Source organism: Protopterus annectens, chromosome 2.part0 (assembly GCF_019279795.1).
Source record: "Protopterus annectens isolate FY-2018-M chromosome 2.part0, PAN1.0, whole genome shotgun sequence".
In the NCBI taxonomy this organism is placed as follows: domain Eukaryota; kingdom Metazoa; phylum Chordata; order Ceratodontiformes; family Protopteridae; genus Protopterus; species Protopterus annectens.
The window spans coordinates 209930541-209953621 of NC_056728.1; the positions used below are offsets into that span (position 1 = coordinate 209930541).

At 45.7% G+C, this 23081-nt stretch overlaps 1 protein-coding gene across 1 annotated transcript in view; it reads left to right on the top strand.

Annotated features, from left to right (window-relative positions):
• Positions 1-23081, top strand: part of ANKLE2 (ankyrin repeat and LEM domain containing 2) — a gene marked incomplete in the record, with an annotated part of 2117323 nt that overhangs the window by 1639432 nt on the left and 454810 nt on the right.

The following is a 23081-nucleotide window of genomic DNA, read 5'->3' on the forward strand; positions in this document are numbered from 1 at the left end:
AATTTTTAATACCAGAATCTGGTAGCAGAGCCTGCAGTGTTGTGTTTGTCCACTGATAAATGCAACAAATTTCTTTCTGTATCCAATATAGACAATAGGGCTATGAACAGGTATGGCAAAGAAGTGTATACCACTGGCATCCTAGCTTTCAGAGTCCTTAGTTACCAAACAACTTGGTATTTACTCTCTATTTTTGGGAAACCTGAATAAGTTTCTGGCAGAAGTTAATTCTAAATTTAAGTCTCAGGCTGTCTGTGTGCTTAACGATGCCTAACAGGTAGTCAGACATTCCATTAAATGCAGCTGTGATGCTGCAGACAGTTCCTCCAGAAGCACCAGGCTCAGCCATCTACTACTTTGCTTGGCTTCACCTTCAGTGTCTTCCAGAGGATGTGAAGGACAACCTCCTAGACTCAATTTGTCATAGGAACCTCCTTTTTGCTATCTGTAGCTGAATTTTTCAAATCAAGACAAAAATCATGCAGGACTTTAAACAGAGTTTTCTCACTTCATTTCTTTGGTACTTCTCTAAACATTTTTCCTATGCTTGTAAAGAGCAAAGGCTCCTCAAAAGGAAAATAAACTCCCTTATAACACATCTGAAGAAAAACCTCAGCAGGACTCAACTCCTGGAAAAACTTGCTTTTCAGACCAACCTGCTTCCAAATTACTCTTGCCTCCCCTATCCCACCTTGGTTCACACTTTCCTCTATCCCAAAGATTTTATCTATCTGTGCTTATTACCCCAGACAAGTGGGTCTTGTCCATCATACAGAATGGTTACATAGTTTCCTGGAAGGAACCCCCATCACTGAGGGGTATACCATTCCCTCCAGCAAATCAATCACATCTCATTCCCCCTTGATAAAGGAACTGCTGTCTCAGGGGATTGCAGAATCAGTTCTTCCTCTGGCCCAGGGCAAAGCTTCTCTTCAAGATTATTCTTGGTACCCAGGAAACTGGAAGCGTGGTGACTCATCCAAGATTTGTCCCATCCCAATGCCTTTATGAGAGATTCCTCCCTCAAGATGCTTTCTTTCCAGACTCTACTTCAAATCATCATCCCTCAGGAATTTCTGGTCACTCCTGATCTGAAGGATGCATACCTGTACATCCCAAGACATCTGAATTGCAAGAAATTTCTCAGAATTTCCATATCTTCACCACATTTTCAGTTATCACTTTTGCCTTTTGGCATGTCTGTATTTTTCAAAAATTGCCTAGCTACTTCAGAATATAGGGGAAAAAATATTCCCTTAACTGGATGACCTTCTTATTCAGGCCTCATCCAAGAAAACACGTATGATGCATGTAAAATTCATATTGTTTCTTCTGGAAAGACTAGAATTCACTTACAACTGAAGAAAATCTTTCCTCCCACCTTCCTAGAACATAGTATTCTTACACTGAAGTCTCAACACCCAGTCAATGATAGCCTTACCTCCCTTGGGGAAATTATGTCTCTCTCCAGTTACTTCCATTCCTTGATCTCAGCAAGAGAGATTCTAAGAGCCCTAAGGTACATGGCAGGCACAATTCCAATAGTGCCTTATTCTAGACTGACCAAGAGGAAGATCCAGTGGTACCTGGAGTCTATTTGATCTCAACACACAGCCAACCCATGAACTTCCCAATCCCCTCTCTTCTTCACTTTCTAAAGTGGGAGTTGCATTGATGAATATCTCAGGTGGAACTTAACACAGGTGTTCCTTTCCTAGCACCTAAAGCCACCAGGAGATACACACACATTTTTTCAACCTGGCCTGGGTTGCGTGGACCAACTCCACAACAGTTCAGGAGCAGTGGTCAGTGAACATGGTGTGAAGGAGATGAAAGCCCTCATCCAGGCCTTACAAGCTGCCTCTCACCTCTGGAGCCTAACCCTCTGAAAGTGTTCACAGGCAACACCTCAGTCATGTGTTACATCAACAAGCATGGAGGCACCACGTCTTGCTAGTTATGCAGGCTAGATGTGAGGGCATGGGACCTAGCAATAAAAAGAAAGAAAGCTGTCCTTACAGTCTGTTTACATTCCTTCAGAGGACAGTGTCCTCTCAGACTACCTCAGCAGATCCAGAGTAGACCCCTTGAGTGGATGTTTCACCTAGACTTCTTTCTGCACATAGTCTAGATATCTCAGATGTTCTTCATGTTTCACTGTTGCAGTCATTACATTTGGGTAATCTGCTGGCAGGTTGCCCTCAGTCGGCCTGAAAAACAAAGTCTTGCGTCCTGCGTCGGTTGCTGTCTCCTCTTCCATGACATCAGGTTGTCGGGTATAAAACATGCAGCTGACGCCATTTTATTCAGTCTTTCTTGCCGCACCGTGCCGAAGCAGAAGTAGTTCACAAGTGCCGGTCGGCCGACTCATGAAATTTTTGTATTCAAGTTTCAGAACCGAAGTCTTCAAACTAAAGCTAAGTACCCCGTTGGGGAAACTTTTTCTTGCTCCTTACCGATGTCAGTAAAAGTTAATAATTGCATTACTTGTGGGAAGCGAATGCCTCATAAGGATTTTCATTTGTACTGTATTCCTTGCCCTAGGCCCTGACCACAACGTGCTTTGCTGTCGTTTTTGTGCTAAATTTAACTAACGCACTATTAAGCATCGGTATATTTTTGCTTCTAAGTATTTTGGTTCAAGATTTAACTATCCTGAAATGTCATCGGTTAGCAATCCGACTACCGGAGTTCACAAAAAACGCAAATAAAAAGACTGAGACCGTCGAGGTCAAAAACCACGACAAAGCTTCTCCTAAGCCAGTCGCCGGTACTCAGTGAGGTGCTTTCGCATTCCCTGATACCCGCTACTTTTGAGTCGCAAGCCTCTACTGAGACCCATTCGGAGTCCGGTATGCCACGAGATTCTCAGAGTATTGAACCCACAGATGTTTCTCCCTTAGATGGGTCCGGAGCTGCTGAGCAGGCACCGGCTTCTGAGGGTGTTTTCAGACTTCAACATTTTTATATTAAACCAACGCCAGCAACAAAAACAAGGTCAAAAACAACTTCTATGTCTAAAAAACGACACATGAGCCACGTGCTCAGGCCTCTATGCCTAAAAAACAGATGATCAAAATGGCTGACGATTTAATTACCTTGATCAGGGGTTCCCAAACCCCACCCCCCCACACACACACACTAAGAAGCCTAGGCAAGGCACTGATTATGAATCTTCAGATCAGGTTTCCATTTCTTCTGATCAGGAATTTACTATTCCTCCCTGTGAGGATTCTGATGCAGAGGAATCCATCCCATCTGCATCTCCTCCTGAGGATTACTCTTTTGGAGAGACTGCATACTTTAAGGGAACATTTTCACTGGGAGAGTCAGGACTTCTCTGAATCAAAAAAGAGGCTTAGGGATTTCCTTTTTCTTCCTCAGCATAGACCTTTGACAATACCTCCTGTTTTAGACATTGTTGATGATGTGTTCTCGGAATCAAGCATGGCTCCTGATTACCTGCCTCTGGCTCCTAGTAAGCCAGACAGATATTACAGGGTTCCTGACTCCCACAAATTTATTTTCAAAAATCCTGCTGCTGATCCTGAGACTATCTCTCAGGGTCCCAAGGGTGTTAAGGCCTCTACCCCTTCTGATAGAGATTCCAGGGTGCTGGATAGATGGGGTAGAAGGTTTATACGTGTGCAACCTTGGCAATCAGGGCTTTAAACTGACAGTTTCATATACTTAAATATCAACAGCATGTTATGGGCTTATTGAAACAGAAAATGATGTTAATTTCAATAATTGTGGAAAATAGAGTTACAGGATTTATTGCATTCAGCAGAACAGGTTAGAAAGCATACTTTGCAATGTGATTTTGATTCCTTGGAGGTGTCTTGTAGGGCCGCCGTTACTGGATCTGTGATTAGAAGGCATGCCTGGCTCAAGGAGCAAAATCTGCCTGATCATGTTAAAGCAAAATTGTTGGATGCCCCTTTGCAGCATGCTACTCTGTTTGGTAGTAAGGCAGAAGACGTTTTAAAGAAAACAGAAGACAAAGCTAAATCTATGCAAACTGTAAAAGATTTCTTGCAAGTGCAGCCACCCAGGTTCAGTAGACACTGGCCTACTAAATATTGGTCCTTTCCTGTGTCCAACAAAGCCAATCAGGGCAAATTCAGGCGCTCAAAGGCTCCAGATATCAATCACAGGGTTCTTGCAGGTAAAAGCGATGGGGTGCCTCCACCTCCAAATCTGGAGGAAACCAAGCACAACCCTACAGTAAGCAGTCTCAATGACTTTCCTCTACCATCACCAAGCACTTATCTTTTGGCAGCCCCCTTGGGGGAAAACTAGCACTTCATGCTCAAAATTGGCATTTAATTACCCAAGACAAGTGGGTATTAAACATAGTATCCCAGGAGTACAGATTTCATTTCCATACTTTGCCAATTCCAAAAGGATGGCCGGATCTGCCACAAAATCAGTGGGCAGAGGCCCAGAAACAAGTCATGTCCCTCACGTATATGGGGGCTATTCAACCGGTACCAGAAAAGGAAAAAGGGCAAGTTTTTTATTCAGTACTTTTCCTGGTACCCAGACAAGACAATTCATGGTGCCCAATACTGGACTTATCGATTCTGAACACGTTCCTGGACATTAGAAAATTCAGAATGCTGACTTTACAACAGCTACTGCCTATGCTAGGCAAGAATCCTTGGTTTGGAACTCTAGACTTAAGAGGCATACCTGCATATCCCAATAAGGGAATCCTGCAAAAGATACCTCCACTTCAAAGCAGGTTTTTTTCATTACCAATTCTCTGCACTGCCCTTTGGCTTATCTACTGCGCCCAGGGTCTTTACAAAGTGCCTGGCACCAGTAATTGCTTTCTGCAGACAAGGAAGTATTCAAATTTATCCTTATCTGGATGATTGTCTCATTCAAGCAGAGGACATGGACACTGTTCTTCAATGTCTGGCGTTTGTAAAAAGGCTTCTAGCATGCCTAGGGTATACCATGAACAAAAAGAAATCTCAACTGGTACCCCCTCAAATAATTACATTCCTGGGTGCAAGCTTGAATACAACTGCCCAGATGGCTTACCTCACTCCAGACAAACAAAGACAACTGACACCATACTTCACACAAATTGCAACAAGAACCCAGCTATCTGCAAGACAAATTCTGCAGGCTTTGGGGTTCTTGGCATCCTGCAGTCTACTAATTCCATATGCGAGACTGCATATGAGGAAACTTCAATGGTACCTAAAAAGTTTATGGAGTCAACATTGTCACAGCCTAGAAACAATGATTCCTCTCATTCCCTGCCTACAACAGGAGTTTCTCTGGTGGGCAGAGGCATGTCACCAAAACAAGGGACTGTCATTCACTCTACCCCCTGCCACCCAAACCCTAACTACAGACACATCAGACTATGCTTGGGGGGCCCAACTGGCAGGGAGATGCATTCATGGCAAATGGAGCCCAAACCAAATGCATCTGCATATCAACTAGAAAGAAATGCTAGCTATTCAGAATGCTCTGACAGCCTTCAAGGACTTACTTCATCCAGGACAACTACTGATAAAGATGGACAACACCACGGTTATGTGGTACATAAACAAGCAGGGGGGTACACATTCCTACCCCCTTTGCAGACTAGCAATGGCCTTGTGGAACACAGCCTTGACTTACCAAATACATCTCCAAGCTCAATTCCTGCCAGGAAAGTAAAATACTCTGGCAGACGACCTAAGCAGAAATCTTATGGACCCGCACAAATGGAAACTGGATCCACAAATCTTCAGCATCTTAACACATAGATGGGGGAGCCCAGACATAGATCTATTCGCCTCTCCCCAAAATTATCAGTTGGACAAATTCTGCACAAGAGCTCATCACAAAAAAGCATGGAAAGTAGATGCTCTATCCTTCAGCTGGAAAAACCTATCAGTCTATGCCTTTCCCCTCTGCCTCTTCTCTCCAAGGTCTTATTAAAAGACAGGAAAAAGCAAAAATGATCCTAATTGCTCCGGACTAACCTCGCCAGCACTGGTACCCGCTTCTAAGGAACATGTCACATCTTCCTCCATGGTACTTGCCTCAAATACCTCATCTACTGTCTCAGCAGAACTATCAAATTCTGCACACTCTGCTCCAAACTCTGAACCTTGCAGCATGGCTAATCAACTAATTATTCAAACCACACCTCTCAGTAAATCTGTGATGGATGTTATTTTGGAAGCCAGAAGGTCTAGTACCAGAAAATGTTATGCTGATAAATGGAAGAGATTTTGTGCTTGGAACCAAGCACAAGGAATAGACACAGCAAAGCCCAATATTCCTCAGTTTTTATAATATTTAACTGAGGTACTTGACAAGGGCCTATCTTTTTCTTCAATAAAAATCCATGCCTCTGCCATCTCGGCTCATTACAACACAGAGCCTCTCCTCTTTTCTCATCCACTGCTTAAGCAGTATCTTAGAGGGGCCAAAACTTTAAGACCTCCGAGAAGAGCACCAACTCCTGCATGGGACCTCAGTTTTGTACTGGAAAAACTCACCCTGCCTCCTTTTGAACCAGCAGCTACTGTGGATATAAAATTTCTATCTTGGAAAACAGCTTTTCTTTTGGCAGTCACTTCAGCAAGAAGGGTTTCAGAACTAAAGGCTCTCATGGCAGTGGAGCCTTTCATTATATTTTTCCCGGACAGGGTGTCCCTCAGGACCAGTCCTTCTTTTATGCCTAAGGTGATATCCAGTGTGGCTCTTAACCAGACCATTCACCTGCCAACATTTTACCCAAATCCGCAGAACAAGGGGGAGCAGATTCTGCATTCATTGGATGTACACAGACAACTAAGATTCTACTTAGGACCAAATCTCTAAGAAAGTCTGAGCAACTACTGGTAGCATTTGCTGCAGGATCAGAGGGTAAGGCTATATCAAAGCGGACTGTTTCTAAATGGATAAGCCACTGCATTCATTTCTGCTGTTTGCACCATGGTAAACCTGTGCCCAAGGGGATCAGATCACATTCCACCAGGGCTGCCTCTACTTCAGCAGGAGGCAAGATTACGTTGGTTTGGACATGTGCTGAGGAGGGATGCAGAGTATATTGGGAAAAAGATGCTAAGGATGAAGCTGCCAGGTAACAGGAAAAGGGGAATGCCTAAGATGAGGTTTATGGATGTGATGAGAGAGGACATGCAGGTGGTTGGTGTGACAGAGCAAGATGCAGAGGACAGAAAGAAATGGAAACAGATGATCAGCTGTGCAACCCCTAATGGGAGCAGCCGAAAGAAGGAGAAAAGAAGTCTTCAGCTAGGAAAGAGTATTTCTTCATATCAGTCCTTCTTTTACACCTAAGGTTGTTGTAAAGCTATCCCTCAGTCAAGCCATTCATCTGCCAGTGTTCTTTCCCAACTCTGCATGCAAGGGAGAAAAATCCCTGCTTTCCCTGGACACATATGCATATACAGCTGAGTTGCCATTTGTACAAGATTAAAGACAGTCTGTTTCCGTAACAAAGGGAAAGGAAAGTAAACCATCTCATTCCTTATTTCTTGCACTTTGCAGTTGCTGTAGTGGACCATGCTTTGATATCCCAGGAATAGCTTTACCATGAGCAGCACATAAATAAGAAATCCAGACACAACAGCATTCCTCAGAGAGGTCTTGGAGACTGCCATCTGATCCTCTCTGCATACATGTCCATGCATGACAATATTGGGATTGCCTTGAGATCAAGGGGTGGATTCCCCTTAGCTGTTGGGCAAGGCTTATTATCCTAAAAATGTTTTTTCCCCTTTCCCACCTTCTTTCTTGCTTTGGGAATTCTCCCAGTAAGTAAAGACTGCAAAAGTCAGTAGTATGATGAACATAGTACAGTTGTGTTAGGAACTTAACATAAATGTAGATCTTTGAGTACATTCACTAGTGCAGTCCAGTTTCTTCTCCACGTTCTTCTTTTTACAGTATGGTACCCTGGGTTGACTGTGGCTTATCATCTTACCCAGTTTCACCTTCCGATTTGTCTTCCCTGTCAGGCTGTCCACCCTGTTGTACCTCAGCATGTCTTTCAGAGAAGGAGGTTGGGGACCTCTTGAGTGGACCAATTGGACATTGGACTATCCCCTGTTGGTTCACTATTGTTTTGCTGCCAAAGTTTTCTTACCTGTCTTTGCCAGGGCAAGGAAGACCTGAAGGTGGCATTGACTGATGCCCTTCTTAGCCATCCTCTGTCCTTGCATGGCAGGACGAGTGACTCAAGACAAAACTTTGGGGGATCATAGTGGTGTAGGTGATGGGCAGGCCTATTGGGCTGTCTAAAGAGGTAGGGGCTGCAATAGTGAATACATTTTAACATGTGCGTTTATGGTTTACAGAAATACAGCTGTACTTCATTCGGTTCCTGGACCATAAATTCCAGCTGGAAGTGCTAGACTTCAGTTTCCTGCTATGCAGGAGGCTTGGGATATCACCATGGGCATTTTAAACCACGTCATATTCAAACAGGTTCAGGATTGTATTGGCACTGGTTGTGATGAGTGGCTTGGGGCCTATAACTGGGCCCTGACTTCCTCGCTGGATATTTTACCTCAAAGCCATGTACATTCAGTCTACCTACTTCTCCATGAATCATGGTGTGACCATGAGCTAAGGTTGACTGGTCAGAAGTTGGAGCAAAAATGGAGGCCTTCTGCTCTGCTCAAGGACAAACTTGCTCTACATTATCACTTTATCCCTTTTTGATGTAAAACCCTTAGATCTTCCAGATGAAATCTGAGTGGTTATCCATGGTGATTTCAGCAATGGTAAATTGTCCAGCCGCACTCTTCCAGGTAGTGGAGAATAACAGATATTGCCAGGACGTCAGTGAGAATGACATTTTGAGACACACTAGATACTTGTAAGTAACATGTTCAGATTTAGCGTTTCATAAGAATTTTTCATGCAGTGCCTTTACATAGCTGTTATATATAAATAAGAGAGAAGATAACACAATCTCAGCTGAAAGCAAGAATGCACTACAGTATAGTACCTGTATAAGACCAGCCTACTCTATGACGTATTTACATTGTAAGAGAAATCTGAGATCTAGTCATGCTAGCCTATAGTAACAAAGGATGTTATGTGGTCCTATCTCGCCTACATTCCTTACTCACGGGTTCGGAGCCAAGAATTGGCTCCGACTCGGCCAAATTTCTCTAGCACAAAGTCTCTAATTGGCTGGGCTAACCCGGTATCCCAGGATGCACCTCTCCCTAGCCCCAGATCTCGTTTGCCGCTCGTAGAGTTAGGACGTGGTCTCGCTTGGCTGTGGCTAAGTACCCTTTTAAAATACTTAGTATTTTAGCAGTCTTCCTTTTGACAAAAGCTATTCTGATAGCTAACTTTGTACCTGAATAGTTGTGTGAGGTTTTGAGAGCTTAGTGTTTTGTGGTATCCCAACTGTTTTCGCGGGCTAGGCCCGTTTAAGTTAGAGGACCTAGTCCTCTCCAGTGTGTTCCCTTGTGTTGTGCTGTTGTGTTAGTGGTTAACTCCCTTTTAGGAAGCGTTTAAGTTAGAGTTTCCTTGTCCATTTAAGTGCTTGTTGGTCTTCCCGCCCTCCTTTCGTGTTTGACTCTGTCGGTTGTGTGTGGCACGGTTGCTTGCCATGTCGAAAGAACTAAAGGAACGTAAACCCTCTGGGTTTAAGAAGTGTACAAAATGTGGCTATAAAATGTCCATTACGGATGGGCACTCTGTCTGTGTTTATTGTCTTGGTGCTATTCACTTGCAAGAGTCCTGCAGTTTCTGTCATGTTTTTAGCCCTAGGGTACTGCAGGAACGTAAAAATAAATCTGATCAAGCTCTCTGTTGAGGAGTCCTTGGAGTCGTCTCCGCCTTCTAGTACCAAATCTAAGCCTCCTAAGGCCAAGAAAAGATCTCCAGCTCCGTCTGCTTCTTCTGAGCCATCGGAGAAGGTTTGTAAATTGGATACTTCCTCCTCGGCTCCACTGTCCTCGGGGCCGAAGGAGAAGGTCTCTGAAATGGATACTACCTCCTCAGCTCCACTGTCCTCGGGGCGAAGGAGAAGGACTCTGAAATGGATACTACCTCCTCAGCTCCATTGTCCTCGGGGCCGCAGGAGGTATCTGTTATACTGGAGTCGACCTCGGCTCCGATACTTTTGGAACCTCTTCGGAGAAGGTCAACCAGTATCAGGCATGAGTCTCCAGTCGGGAGATCTAGATCTCCTTCTATTTCTTCCAAATCCTCTAGGCTATCTGATTTGGATGTGGATAGGGTGGTCCAGAGGCTCCTACAGTCACCGGTGTTAGCAAAACTGTTTTCGGCTCTGACCCAGTAGGCTCTGGAGCCAGTTCCCGTTCTTGTACCGATGATTCCTCCTCCGAACACCCATGTGTCGTCGGAGCTGCAGTGCTTCGCGCCGCGTGATGTTCTGGTGTCGGCTCCGATACCCCAAGTGAGTCCATCGGAGCCGGCTTCAGCTCCAACCAGGTCTGCTCCGTCCTCTGGTTTCGGCACTCTGGTTTCCTCAGTTGGACCCGAGGGGGGATGCCTTGGGACTCCTGTCGGTTCCGAGCCTCCCTCTCGGTGCTTCGGCTCGGGTAATCTCGACTCCGGTCGTGGTCTCGGAGACTGGTCGGTCCTCGGACTCGGGGGGACTGGCCTTCGAGGCCATGAGGAGCGCCCTGGCCAGGTCGTCGGGTACATCACCTGGATCGGTCACTCCGTCCCCTTACACCTCGGCTAGAGCCTCTGACGCCCCCCTCTCCATGGACAGCGGAGCCCTAAGGTCTGGGGATACCCCCTTGAGTGACCCCCTACTTTCTGAGGGCCCCTCAGAGTCGGTGCCTGAGGAGCCTACCAGTAAGAAGTCATGCAAGAGGAAGCACATAGACTCCCAGGACGAGTCACTCACTTCCGATACCGACCTCAAGGAATCAGAGGGGTCCCCCAAGTCGTCCACCGATGATGTGTCTTTCTCTGACATCCTGGAGATTTTGAGACAGAGAGGCGACTGACCCTCCAAGACCCCCTCTGAGGAGGAGTCGGTATTCCTCAAGGCCTTTGGAGCTCAACCCCCTCCGCCTTTTGGGTGTCTCCACCCTTTGACAAACTCCTGAACTTGATTTGTCGAAGGGTGTGGGAGAACCCGGATTCCATGGAACCGGTGCCCAGACGTCCAAACAAGTTCCTGTCTGCTTCCCTGGGCAAAGAGTTCCTTACTAAAGGGGTTTCGGTAGATGCCTTGGTGGTGGCGGCAGCCACTCAGCAGGAAGTTGCAGAGGCTTCTTCTTCAGTCCACCCTCCTAACAAGGAGTCCAGGAGTATGGACCGGTATGGGAAGCGTACCCTGCCTTCGGCGACCTTTACCTTATGGTCATTGAATTACCTCTGTCATTTCACTCGGCTCCAAAGAGATCTCCTGAAGGAGCTAGGAGATACTCTGACGGGTAACATGTCTGAGGCGGTAGCGCAAACTGTTAACTCCCAGTTGTCTACCATAGGGTCCATTGTCAGTTCGTCTATGAGGCTTATATCTTATGCAGCCGAAGGGGCGAGTAGGGCAGCTAACTCAGGTGTAGCTCTCAGAAGGCAAGCTTGGATGCGCCAGTGTCATTTCGCGGAGGCCTTTAAGTCTTCCTTCACTGATGCCCCCTTTGATGGGTCCTCTGTCTTCGGACCCAAAGTGAAAGACACCCTCACCAGATGCGAACAGGAGGGAAAGACCCTATCTGCCATAGGGCCCGTTTTTCTCTCCCTTCTAGGCCTTATCCCAAGGCTCAGAGAGGAGGGAAGATGTGGTTCAAAAAGTCTCAGAGGTACTTTCCCGCAGCTCAAGGCGAGTCCCCCTCCAGAGGCAGAGGGGGGGGGGGTATTCTGGAAGACGCCGTCCTAGAGGCAGAGGAGGCCCCCGCAACTCGTGAGACCGCAATTCCTTTCGCGGTTCTTCCTTCCAACGTTCCTGAGGTGTTGCCCGACTGTGCTGTTCCGGAGCCAGTTGGGGGCTGAATTTTGTTGCATCCGGAAGCCTGGGAAAGCATCACCCAAGATCGTTGGGTACTCCGAATAGTTACCGGAGGTTACACTATTCCCTTTGCATCGACACCCCCTCCAGTCAGAAGGATCCCGGACGTCCCACCCAGTCAACAGGATCAAGCAGCACTAGAAGTTGCAAAGCTGCTAGAAAAAGGAGTCATCCAGCCAGTCCCCTCAGACAATGTCGGATCAGGAACTTACTCACAATTCTTTTTGGTGCCGAAAAGGACAGGGGACCTGAGACCCATTCTAGGTCTCATTCGATTGAATAGCTACGTTCTGAAGTCCAAGTTCCGAATGATCATACTTCAGTCCATTTTTCCACTGCTGGAGAAAGGAGTTTGGATGTGCTCCATCGATCTCAAGGATGCCTACTACCACATCAAAATGTAGAAGGCATCCAGGAGTCATTTACGCTTCCGGCTAGGAGCCAGTCACTTCCAGTTTCGTGCCCTGCCCTTTGGTCTCACCACAGCCCCCAGGGTGTTTACCAAGTGTTTGGCAGTGGTGACAGCTCACCTGAGACGTTTAGGATTTCAGGTGTTTCCGTATCTGGACAACTGGCTTCTCGCCGCCCCCACCAGGCATCTGCTAGTTCAAGCCAGGGAGATGACCATCTCACTTTGCCAACATCTAGGAATTACTTTGAACTGGGAAAAGTCTGCCTTGCAGCCCTCACAGCATGTTGTTTTTATAGGCACAGAGCTAGACTCTATTCAAATGCGCACCTTTCTGCCACAGGACAGGATAAGAGTGTTGCAGTCTCAGATCCATGCACTGTTGCCCCTCAGAAAAGTTCAGGCCAGGTTATTTCTTCAGCTCTTGGAATCCATGGCCTCCACCATCATGCTGGTACCTCTGGCCAGGTTACACATGCGGATCCTACAGTGGCTCCTGTCTGTTCAGTGGTCCTTTCAAAAGCTTCCTCTTTCCCACTTGATACTTCTCACAGAGCGATGCAAACAGGACCTTCTCTGGTGGCTACGCTCCTCCAATCTGGACAGAGGAAGGAGCTTGGTTCCTATGTCTCCAGTGGCCACGGACACCTCCCAGATGGGGTGGGGGGGCATTATCTAGGCAGGACGGTCCAAGGCACCTGGCAAGATCATGAGGTACACTTGCACATCAATGTTCTGGAGATGAGAGTGGTGTTTCTGGCTTTGCGAGCACTCCAGGACTCTCTACCTCTGGGAACGATTGCAATTCACTCGGACAACATGTCTGTAGTGTGGTACCTGAACAAGCAGGGGGAACCAAATCTTATCCCCTCTGCAGAGAGGCCATGCAAGTGTGGCAGTGGACAGTGTCTTCCCAACGGTTTCTAGTGGCAACGCACATTCCAGGGAAGTCCAATGTGATAGCGGACAGGCTAAGCAGAGCTATTCTGGCAGTTCAGATCTTCAAAAGGTGGGGTCAGCCTTGCTGCGATCTCTTCACCAGCCCCCTCAATGCCAAATGCAGTAAGTACTTCACTCTGATCCCCCCACAGGGGGAATCACCCAGGGATGCTCTAGCTCACGATTGGCCCCCCGGTCTGGTCTACGCTTTCCCTCCGATGTCCTTCATGGATGCATCTGCAGTCATAACAACTGGGTTGTCCTGTCGTCAGGCAGCCCTTCGGTCGGCCGGATTCCAAAGTCCGGGTCCGGCTTCGGCTGATGTCGCACTTCACCCGACGTCTTCTCTGCTGGTCTTCGGGTATAAAGGCATCAGCCGACGCCATTTTCCTCAGTCTTTCTTGCCGCGTGGCGCCCGAAGCAGAAGCTGTTCGCAAGTGCCGGTCGGTCAGATCCAGAGATTACTACTACCGAATACTACTTGGAAGACTTCTAAAAGCTAAGTACCCCGTTGGGGACTCTTTCTTGCTTCAGCCGATGTCAGAAAAAGTCAATAACTGTTTAACTTGTGGGAAACAAATACCTCATAAAGATTTCCACTCTTACTGTTTGCCTTGTTTAGGCCCAGACCACGACGTAGCAGCCTGTTCGGCCTGTGCTTCATTCAACCGACGAACGCTGAGGCGTCGGTCGGAGTTTGCTGAACAGTTTTTCGGCTCAGATTTTGCGTACATTATGCCGTCGGATCCTCCGACTACCCAAATTGTTAAAAAACGCAAAGAAAAAGACCGACACTCGCGGTCAGCGGTTTCGGCCGAAACCATGGTTAAGCAAACCGCGAGTGTCTCGGTTTCGGCCGAAACTGAGAAAACTGATCAAAGTACAGCCGAATCAATGACTACTACTGAGGTTCCTGCTACTTTACTTGAATCGGCCTCAGAAATTTTACCTACAACAGTGGTTATTAGTGACTTATCAGACACCATCCCTTTGGATGTCTCTACCCCAGCACGTGGTGCTGCTAGGCCTCCTGCAGCCATGTCTATTAAGGCCTTTGCCAGGGCTAAAGCAGCCAAATCTACTAAATCAGTGCCTGTTAAACCCCCCTCAACCAGGCCCACTTCTAGTTCACAAATGCTTACTCTGGCAGAAGATTTAATATCCTTAATTAGGGGATCTCAATCTCACCCAGACAGGGCCTCTCAGCCCCAGAAAAGAGACCTAGAGCAGAGCCCCGAGCCTGTGTCCTCTGATGATTCTGCGGATGACTCAGATATTACAGACCAGCCAGAGGCTCCTTTCTCCAATTATGAAGACTCAGATGCTGAAGAATCCATTCCAGCTGCTTCTCCACCAGAAGAATTCTCCTTTGGGGAAACCTTACATGCCATGAGAGAACAATTCCAATGGCAGGAACAGGATTTCTCAGATTCCAGAAAAAGACTTAGGACTTTTCTGCACCTACCACAACACAGGCCCTTAGCTATACCTCCTGTCCTCTCTGTTGTGGACGATGCATTTAATGATGTCTGCACTGCACCAGATTCCTTACCTCCAGCCCCTGCCAAACCAGATAGATTTTACAGGGTGCCAGACACTCATCATCACCTATACAAGGCCCCATTTGCAGACCCCGAAACTATATCCCAGGGGCCTAAGGCAGTAGCCTCGACCACAGCAAAAAACCCTATTCCTTCTGAAAGGGAAGCCAGGTCTTTAGACAGATGGGGCAAAAAAGTTTGCACCTCTGCTACTCTCTCAGCTAGAGCTTTAAACTGTCAGTTTCACATGATACAATACCAAGAGTTTATGCTTGATCAGTTAACTAAAAAGCTATCCTCTGATGACTCTATAGATCAGAAATATGTATTAGAAATGGTAAATAACATACAACAGGTTAGTAACCATTCCTTAAAATGTGGCTATGATGCACTGGAGGCTTCATTTAGATCAGCCATGACTGGCACAGTGATAAGAAGACATGCATGGCTGAAGGAACAGGTCTTACCGGATCATGTTAAAGCTAAGTTATTAGATGCTCCTATGGATAAGGCCAGTTTGTTTGGTACACCTGCCCAGCAGGTAATGAAGAAAATGGAAGAAAAGGCAAAATCTGTACAAACGGTTAAAGATTTCTTGCAGGTTCAGCCCCAAGGTTTAGCAGGAACTGGCCTGCCAAAATTGGTCCTTTCCTGACTCCACAAGATCCCAAAGGGGCAGGAATAGGCGTTCCAGAGGCAGAAATCAATCCAGAGGCGGTGCCTACAGAGGACGACAGTGGCAAGGTAATAACAGAGGCACAGACACAGCCACTACCACTACAACAGGACAATCACAGTGACTTGATTCTAACTCCGCCTACCAGGGAACAAATAGCAGCACCATTAGGCGGAAAATTAACCTTATTTTCAAAGAACTGGCACTATATCACAAAAGACAAGTGGATTTTGCAAACCATAGACCAAGGTTACCGGTTCCACTTCCACACTTTACCAGTCAAAGAGGAATGCCAAACCTGCCTCCAAATCAAAAACAGAAGCTCTACAGCAGATAATGCAATTAACAAAGATGAGAGCTGTGGAAAGAGTACCAATAACAGAACAAGGCAAAGGATTCTACTCCAGACTATTCCTAGTTCCAAGAAAGGAAAAAAGTTGGAGACCTATTCTCGACCTGTCCACCTTAAACGCATACATCATTGTCCCAAAATTCAAAATGCTGACCCTACAGCAACTTCTTCCCATGCTGGGCAAGGAGTGTTGGCTGGTAACTCTAGATCTCAAGGAGGCATACCTGCACGTCCCCATTCGACCAATTTGCAGAAGATACCTCAGATTTCTTGCAGGATCAGAGCACTATCAATTCTCAGCATTGCCCTTTGGCTTATCTACTGCGCCCAGAGTATTCACAAAATGCCTGGCATCAGTAATCGCCCACTGCAGACTACAGGGAATCCAAATTTATCCATACCTGGACGACTGCCTGCTACAAGGGGACAACAAAAGCAAGCTGACAACAGATTTACAAAGGGTCATTTACTTGCTACAAGCACTGGGATACACAGTCAATTTACAAAAGTCAAGGCTGATTCCATCCCAAACAAGGACATTCTTGGGCGCGGAATTGGACACAGTAAAACAAATGGCATTCCTAACTGCAGAAAAACGAAAAGAACTCCCTCTTTACTTCTTGGCACTAACAAAACAGAACAAGCTAACAGCAAGAAAAGTTCTGCAGGCCTTGGGCTTCATGGCATCATGCATAATCTTGGTTCCACATGCCAGACTGCATATGAGAAAACTACAGTGGTACCTAAAGAATTTATGGTCCCAACACAGGCACAGCCTAGAAGCAGAAATTCCACTAATCCCATGCCTAAAACAGGAGTTCCTATGGTGGGCTCAAGCATGCCAGTCAAACCCAGGCCTACCCTTTCACAACTATCAAGCAAGCCAAACCATCACAACAGACGCCTCAGACCTAGGATGGGGGGCTCACATGCTGGACAAATGCATGCAAGGATTGTGGGCGAGGACCAGCTTCACCTGCACATCAACCTAAAAGAAATGCTGGCAGTAAAACTGGCAATCCAAAATTCGGACCATTTCTCAAAGAAGGCCATTTGATGATAAGGACAGACAACACCACAGTCATGTGGTACATCAACAAACAGGAGGCACTCATTCATACCCCCTATGCAGAATGACTTTGGACCTTTGGAACCTGGCACTCAGCTACAACATCCAGTTACAGGCAATATTTGTACCGGGAAAGGAGAACACTCTAGCAGACATGTTAAGCAGAACCACCTCGGATGCTCACGAATGGATGCTACACCCGGACATCTTCAAGACCATCGCAAAGAAATGGGGAATGCCACAGATAGATCTATTCGCATCCTCTCAATCACCAGCTCAAAAAATTCTGCACAAGGACATTCCATCCACTTGCATGGAAAGTGGATTCGCTCTCCTTCAGCTGGAAGGGTCTGACAGCATATGCATTCCCACCTCTTCCCTTGATACACAAGGTATTACTAAAAATCAAGGAGGAACGTCCAAGGATAATCCTGATAGCTCCGAACTGGCCAAGACAACACTGGTACCCATTGCTGAGGAGCATGTCTCGGGACAAAATGTGGTCAATACCCTGATGCCTTTGATGTTAACTCAGAACAACTACAGCATCATGCATCCAAACCTAAAACGTTGCAACTGACTGCATGGAACATCACATAGCAGCAACTAATCCAGATCTTTCCCAAAGGGTTAAAGACATTATCCTTGAAGCCCGCAGACCTTCAACAAGAAGGAACTATGCAGGGAAATGGAAAAGGTTTGTCATTTGGAGTGCTGAAAGAGGAAAAGATGTGTCGAATATAGATATTGCTAACATTCTGGAGTACTTGGCAGAGCTTCTACATACAGGCCTGTCCTATTCCTCCATCAAGATACATGCATCAGCTATTTCAGCAGAATACAGCTTTGATCCACCTGTCTTCTCACATCCTCTACTCAGGCAGTTCCTCAGAGGGATCAAGAATGTAAAACCTCCTAGGAAACCACCATTGCCAGCTTGGGATTTGAACTTTGTGCTAGAAAAGTTGACACTGCACCTTTTGAACCAGCAGCAACAGCAGACCTACAGCATCTATCATGGAAAACTGCTTTCCTACTGGCAATAACCTCAGCAAGGAGGGTTTCTGAACTTCAGGCCCTAATGGCAGTACAACCCTTCCTAATCTTCCACCAAGATAGAGTGTCCATGAGGACTAATCCTACATTTATGCCTAAGGTGGTATCCAGAGTGTCTTTAAACCAGGCAATCCACCTACCTACCTTCTTCCCCAACCCACAAAACAGAGGGAAAGAATGCTGCATACCTTGGATGTACATAGACAGCTACGCTACTACCTGGACAGAACAAAAGTAACAGAAAAACTGACCAGCTTTTTGTAGCCTATGCAACAGGAAGGGAAGGAAAAGCAATTTCCAAACAGACAATCTCCAAATGGATAGGAAATTGCATACGATTCTGTTACTCCTTCCATGGAAAACCAATTCCACAGAACATAAGGACTCATTCTACAAGGGCAACAGCCACTACCACAGCCTTCTTACGAGGAGTGGCAACCAAGGACATTATTGAGGCGGCTACTTGGACCTCCGTGCATACATTTGCCAAGCATTATAATTTACCTTTGTATTCCAGATCCCAAGCAGGGTTTGCCACTGCTGTACTGCAAGGGATCCTAACCACACCATAATCTATTCTTCCTCCTCCCCTAGTTGGCTATGGTATTCTACCCAGTTGTTATGACTGCAGATGCATCCATGAAGGACATAGTACAGTTTTGTACCTACCATAAATGTAGATGTCCGAACTGGATAGCATCTGCAGTCAGGATTACCCTCCCTCCTTCCCCTCTGTGGTACTCCTAGGCTATTTACCCTCCTAATAGCTAGCTGGTGGGGGAGTCACTTATGGTGTATTTGTTTGTATATATGTACATACATGCTTATTTTTTGTGTTTGCCTTCTATCTTTTTGGAAACATTGGCATTTACCCAAAATTTAGCCTTCCAAGAGGGCAACTGGCATCTGGGGCAAGAAACACTGAGGAAAATGGCATCGGCTGATGCCTTTATACCCGAAGACCAGCAGAGATGACGTCGGGTGAAGTGCGACATCAGCCGAAGCCGGACCCGGACTTTGGAATCCGGCCGACCGAAGGGCTGCCTGACGACAGGACAACCCAGTTGTTATGACTGCAGATGCTATCCAGTTCGGACATCTACATTTATGGTAGGTACAAAACTGTACTTTTCCTCTGTTACCAAGAGTGATACAGAAAGCCATATCCTTGGGAAGCAGGATGATCTTTATTGCTCCACACTGGCCTCGACACGTATGGTTCCCTTTGCTTCAATGGTATGCACTGGATGGTCCGTGGACTCTGGACCCAGTGCTGGACCTCCTGATTCACATGTCAGGACAACTTCATCCATCGCTGTGAACTCTCAGGTTGACAGCCTGGCTGTTACACTTCCGTCGCTAGTCAGGCGACATTCCTTTTCACCTGAAGTGGTGCACATCTTTTCTTCTCATAAGTCTTCCACCAGGAAGATTTATTCCAGCAAATGGAGGAGATTCTCCATTTGGGCTCAGGCCCAAGGTTTGGACCCCTTCACAGCCCCTATTCCATTGGTCTTAGATTTTTTAGCCATGTTGTTCCATCAGGGCTCCGTGCCCGCTACCATTAAAGTACAGTTGGCTGCAATTTCCAATTTTCACATATCTTATGAGCCCTCTCTTATGGGCCACAAACTCTGTAAAGCCTTTCTAAAAGGCGCTTGGTTACTTCGTCCCCCAGTTTCTGAACCTGTACTGCCATGGGACTTGAACCTTGTGCTACAAGCTATTATGTCACCACCCTTTGAACTGGCTGCCACTTGCGACTTAAAATTCTTATCTTGGAAGACGGCTTTTCTGATAGCCATTACATCGCCCAGGAGGGTATCAGAACTTCAAGCCTTGTCCATTAAACCCCTCCGTATTTGATCTTTCATAAGGGCAGAGTTTCCCTGAGGCTTAACCCGTCCTTCCTTCCGAAGGTGTCATCCACTGTCAATCTCCATTAATCTATTGAGCTACCAGTGTATTTCCGAACTTTTCCAGTAAAGCAGAGTTCAGGTTTCATCAGTTGGATGTGCACAGACAACTGAGATTTTATTTACTTAGGACTAAGCATGTTAGGAAATCTGATCATCTGTTTATGTCCTTTTCAGAGAACAGAGCAGGTTGTCCTATTTCCAAGTGCACAATTTCTAAATGGATCAAAGATCGTATTTCATTCATCTACTCATCAGCAGACAGAACTTTACCCTTTCCCGTCAAGGCTCATTCTACCAAGGCTATGTCTACATCAGTAGCTTTCCATGCTAGGCTTTCCTTGGATAATATTTGTGCTGCGGCCACTTGGGCCTCTCCCAACACTTTTATTACTCATTAAAAGCTGGACGTGGCTTCTAGGGGCCGGGCTTCCTTTGGTTCCGCGGTTCTCAAGAGTATCTTCTTATGAGCCTCCCAGGATAGAGGTGCTGGGGACGCTGTCCCGTGAGTAAGGAATGTAGCCGAGATAGGACCATATAACATCAGTTAGTTATGTACTCACCATAACGATCGATGTATGTGGTCCATCTCGCCTACATTCCTACGTACCCTCCCACCTGCCCCCTTCCTAGAGGATTTGGAAGAATATTGGCTCTGTGGACCCTTCAAGGTCAGTGATTTGATTCCCTTATCTGGCTGGAATTTATTCCGGTGTTTATTGAGTATGGGTTATGAGTGTTGTGATTGTTATGATTGCAAACAAGATCTGGGGCTAGGGCGAGGTGCATCCTGGGATACCGGGTTAGCCCAGCCAATTAGAGACTTCATGCTAGAGAAATTTGGCCGAGTTGCTCTGAACCTGTGAGTAAGGAATGTAGGCGAGATGGACCACATGCATCGATCGTTATGGTGAGTACATAACTAACTGATTTTCCATGTTCTTGTCTTGCTCTAGGCGAGATGAAATGTTCATTTATTTCTTAGAACTAAGCAATATGTCCTTCTTTGTGCCTTTTGTGTTTCTGTTCATGCTACCACAATTGTTAGCGCAAACACTGTCTACTAAACATACTGTATTGTTGTGTTCCTTGATGTGTCAGTATTTATCAAGAACATTTAGTCACTTAATCAAAGATATCTTGAGTACACAGCAGGATCACTTTTGTCAGCTTGCCTCATAACTGCAGGTAGGAAAAAGCATACAAAATCCATTTCAAAGAAGCAAGATATTATTTTTTGTTAAATATAACATGCATCTATTCAACATATTCTAACAGGGGAGTTGTGTATCCCAGCTTGTATCAACACTTGGTAGAGATTATCTACTGCAGTGAGATTTTACTGTTCTGTATTTTGATGCCAAGTTTTCCCAAATTAATCTGTGGTCCTACCAAATACTCTCCAGGGTTGTATTAGTGGTCTTAGGAAGTTTAGGCCATCTTCATGCTAATGTGTATTTTCTGTTCCCATTATAGTAATTTCTATAGCCATGGTTTCTAGTATGCACACGTCTATGTGTGAATTGGGTCCTCCTCCTGCCAGACTAACTTTGACTTCACTCCAGTCCTTTACCAGATTGTCCTTGCCCCACCCCACCAAGTGATGGAGTATTTCTAACTCAGTTAAAGTGGCATTGATTTACTCTCATTCTCAAGAGGTGGGTCTTGACTGTGATGTTCTGGATAGCTATCAACGAATCTCAACCCTTCCCTTTGTGGGAAAGATTCTTGAGAAAGCGGTGTATCACAGTCTTGATTCTTAGTTGAAAGTTAGTAACATCAGCAATCCTTTTGCATTCTGGAGTCCGTGCCAGATAGACTCTGATCACAGCCATTTCAGTACCTTTTCTTCTTTTAGTGAGGGGTATACAATATTACTCTGCTCTGGTCCTTCTTCAGCTGTGGACAGCATTTACACAGTGGAACTGTGGGTCTTACTGGAGTGGCTGGAACATTACTGCAGAGTCTGTGTTGTACTTATGAGTTGGTTTGCCTACTTTTAAAACTCGCATTGTTTTCAAGGGCTACATCCTTTGCATTCTGTTGTCTGTCTTGTGGTATTGCCCAGGGTCAGTACTTGTCCCTTTATTGTTCACTGTTTTTATGCTTCATTGGGGAGATGTGTTTGAGAGGTTTGCATTATCGTTTCTGTACTAATTATGTGTTTGGGAGGTTTGCATTACTGTTGGTATACTGATATTGTGTTTTGAGAAGTTTGCATTACCATTGCTGTACTGATGTGTTTGACCCGTTTGCATTAGGGTTGATATACTAATATGTTTAAGAAGTTTGCAGTATGCATTACTGTTGGTGTACTGATATTGTGTTTGAGAGTTTTGCATAACTGTTAGTATACTGAAGTTATGTTTGAGAGGTTTGCATTACTGTTATACTGATGTTGTGTTTGAGAGGTTTGCATTACTGTTGGTATACTGATGTGTTTGAGAGGTTTGCATTACTGTTGCTTTACTGATGTTGTGTTTGAGAGGTCTGCATTACCATTGCTATACTGAATTTGTGATTGAGAAGGTTGCATTATCATTGCCATGCTGATGTTGTGTTTGAGGTATTTGAGAGGGTTGCATTACTGTTGCTCTGCTGATGTGTTTGAGAGGTTTACATTACTGTGGCTGTATCAATGTTGTGTTTGAGAGATTTGCATTACCTTGGCTGTATTGATATGTCTGACAAGTTTGCATTACAGTTGCCGTACTGATGATGTGTTTGAGAGATTTGCATAACTGTTGCTATACTGGTGACATGCAGGTGTAAACATTTGAAGAATTATTGACAGAAAGCTTACAGTGAAGGACCATATCTCAGCAATTGTCAAATCTTCTTGTTTCCATTAAGAAATAGCATTGTCATCGAGCACTTTATACCAACTCCCAAAGTAGATCCCTTCAGCTTGTGCAAAATTCCACTACCCGGCCACTTATAGGGATCTGTGGGTATCACCACAGTATGTCTTGTGTGAACTGCACTGGCTTCCATTCAGGCAGCACATAAGCTCTAAAGTTCTGGTCTGTTTTGCCATGCACAGCTTGAGTTACCTAGCTTAAAGGAAATGCTGATATGATACTAGCCGTCCTGGTCATGTTTTCCACTTGCTAGGGGCTATATGCAATTCCATC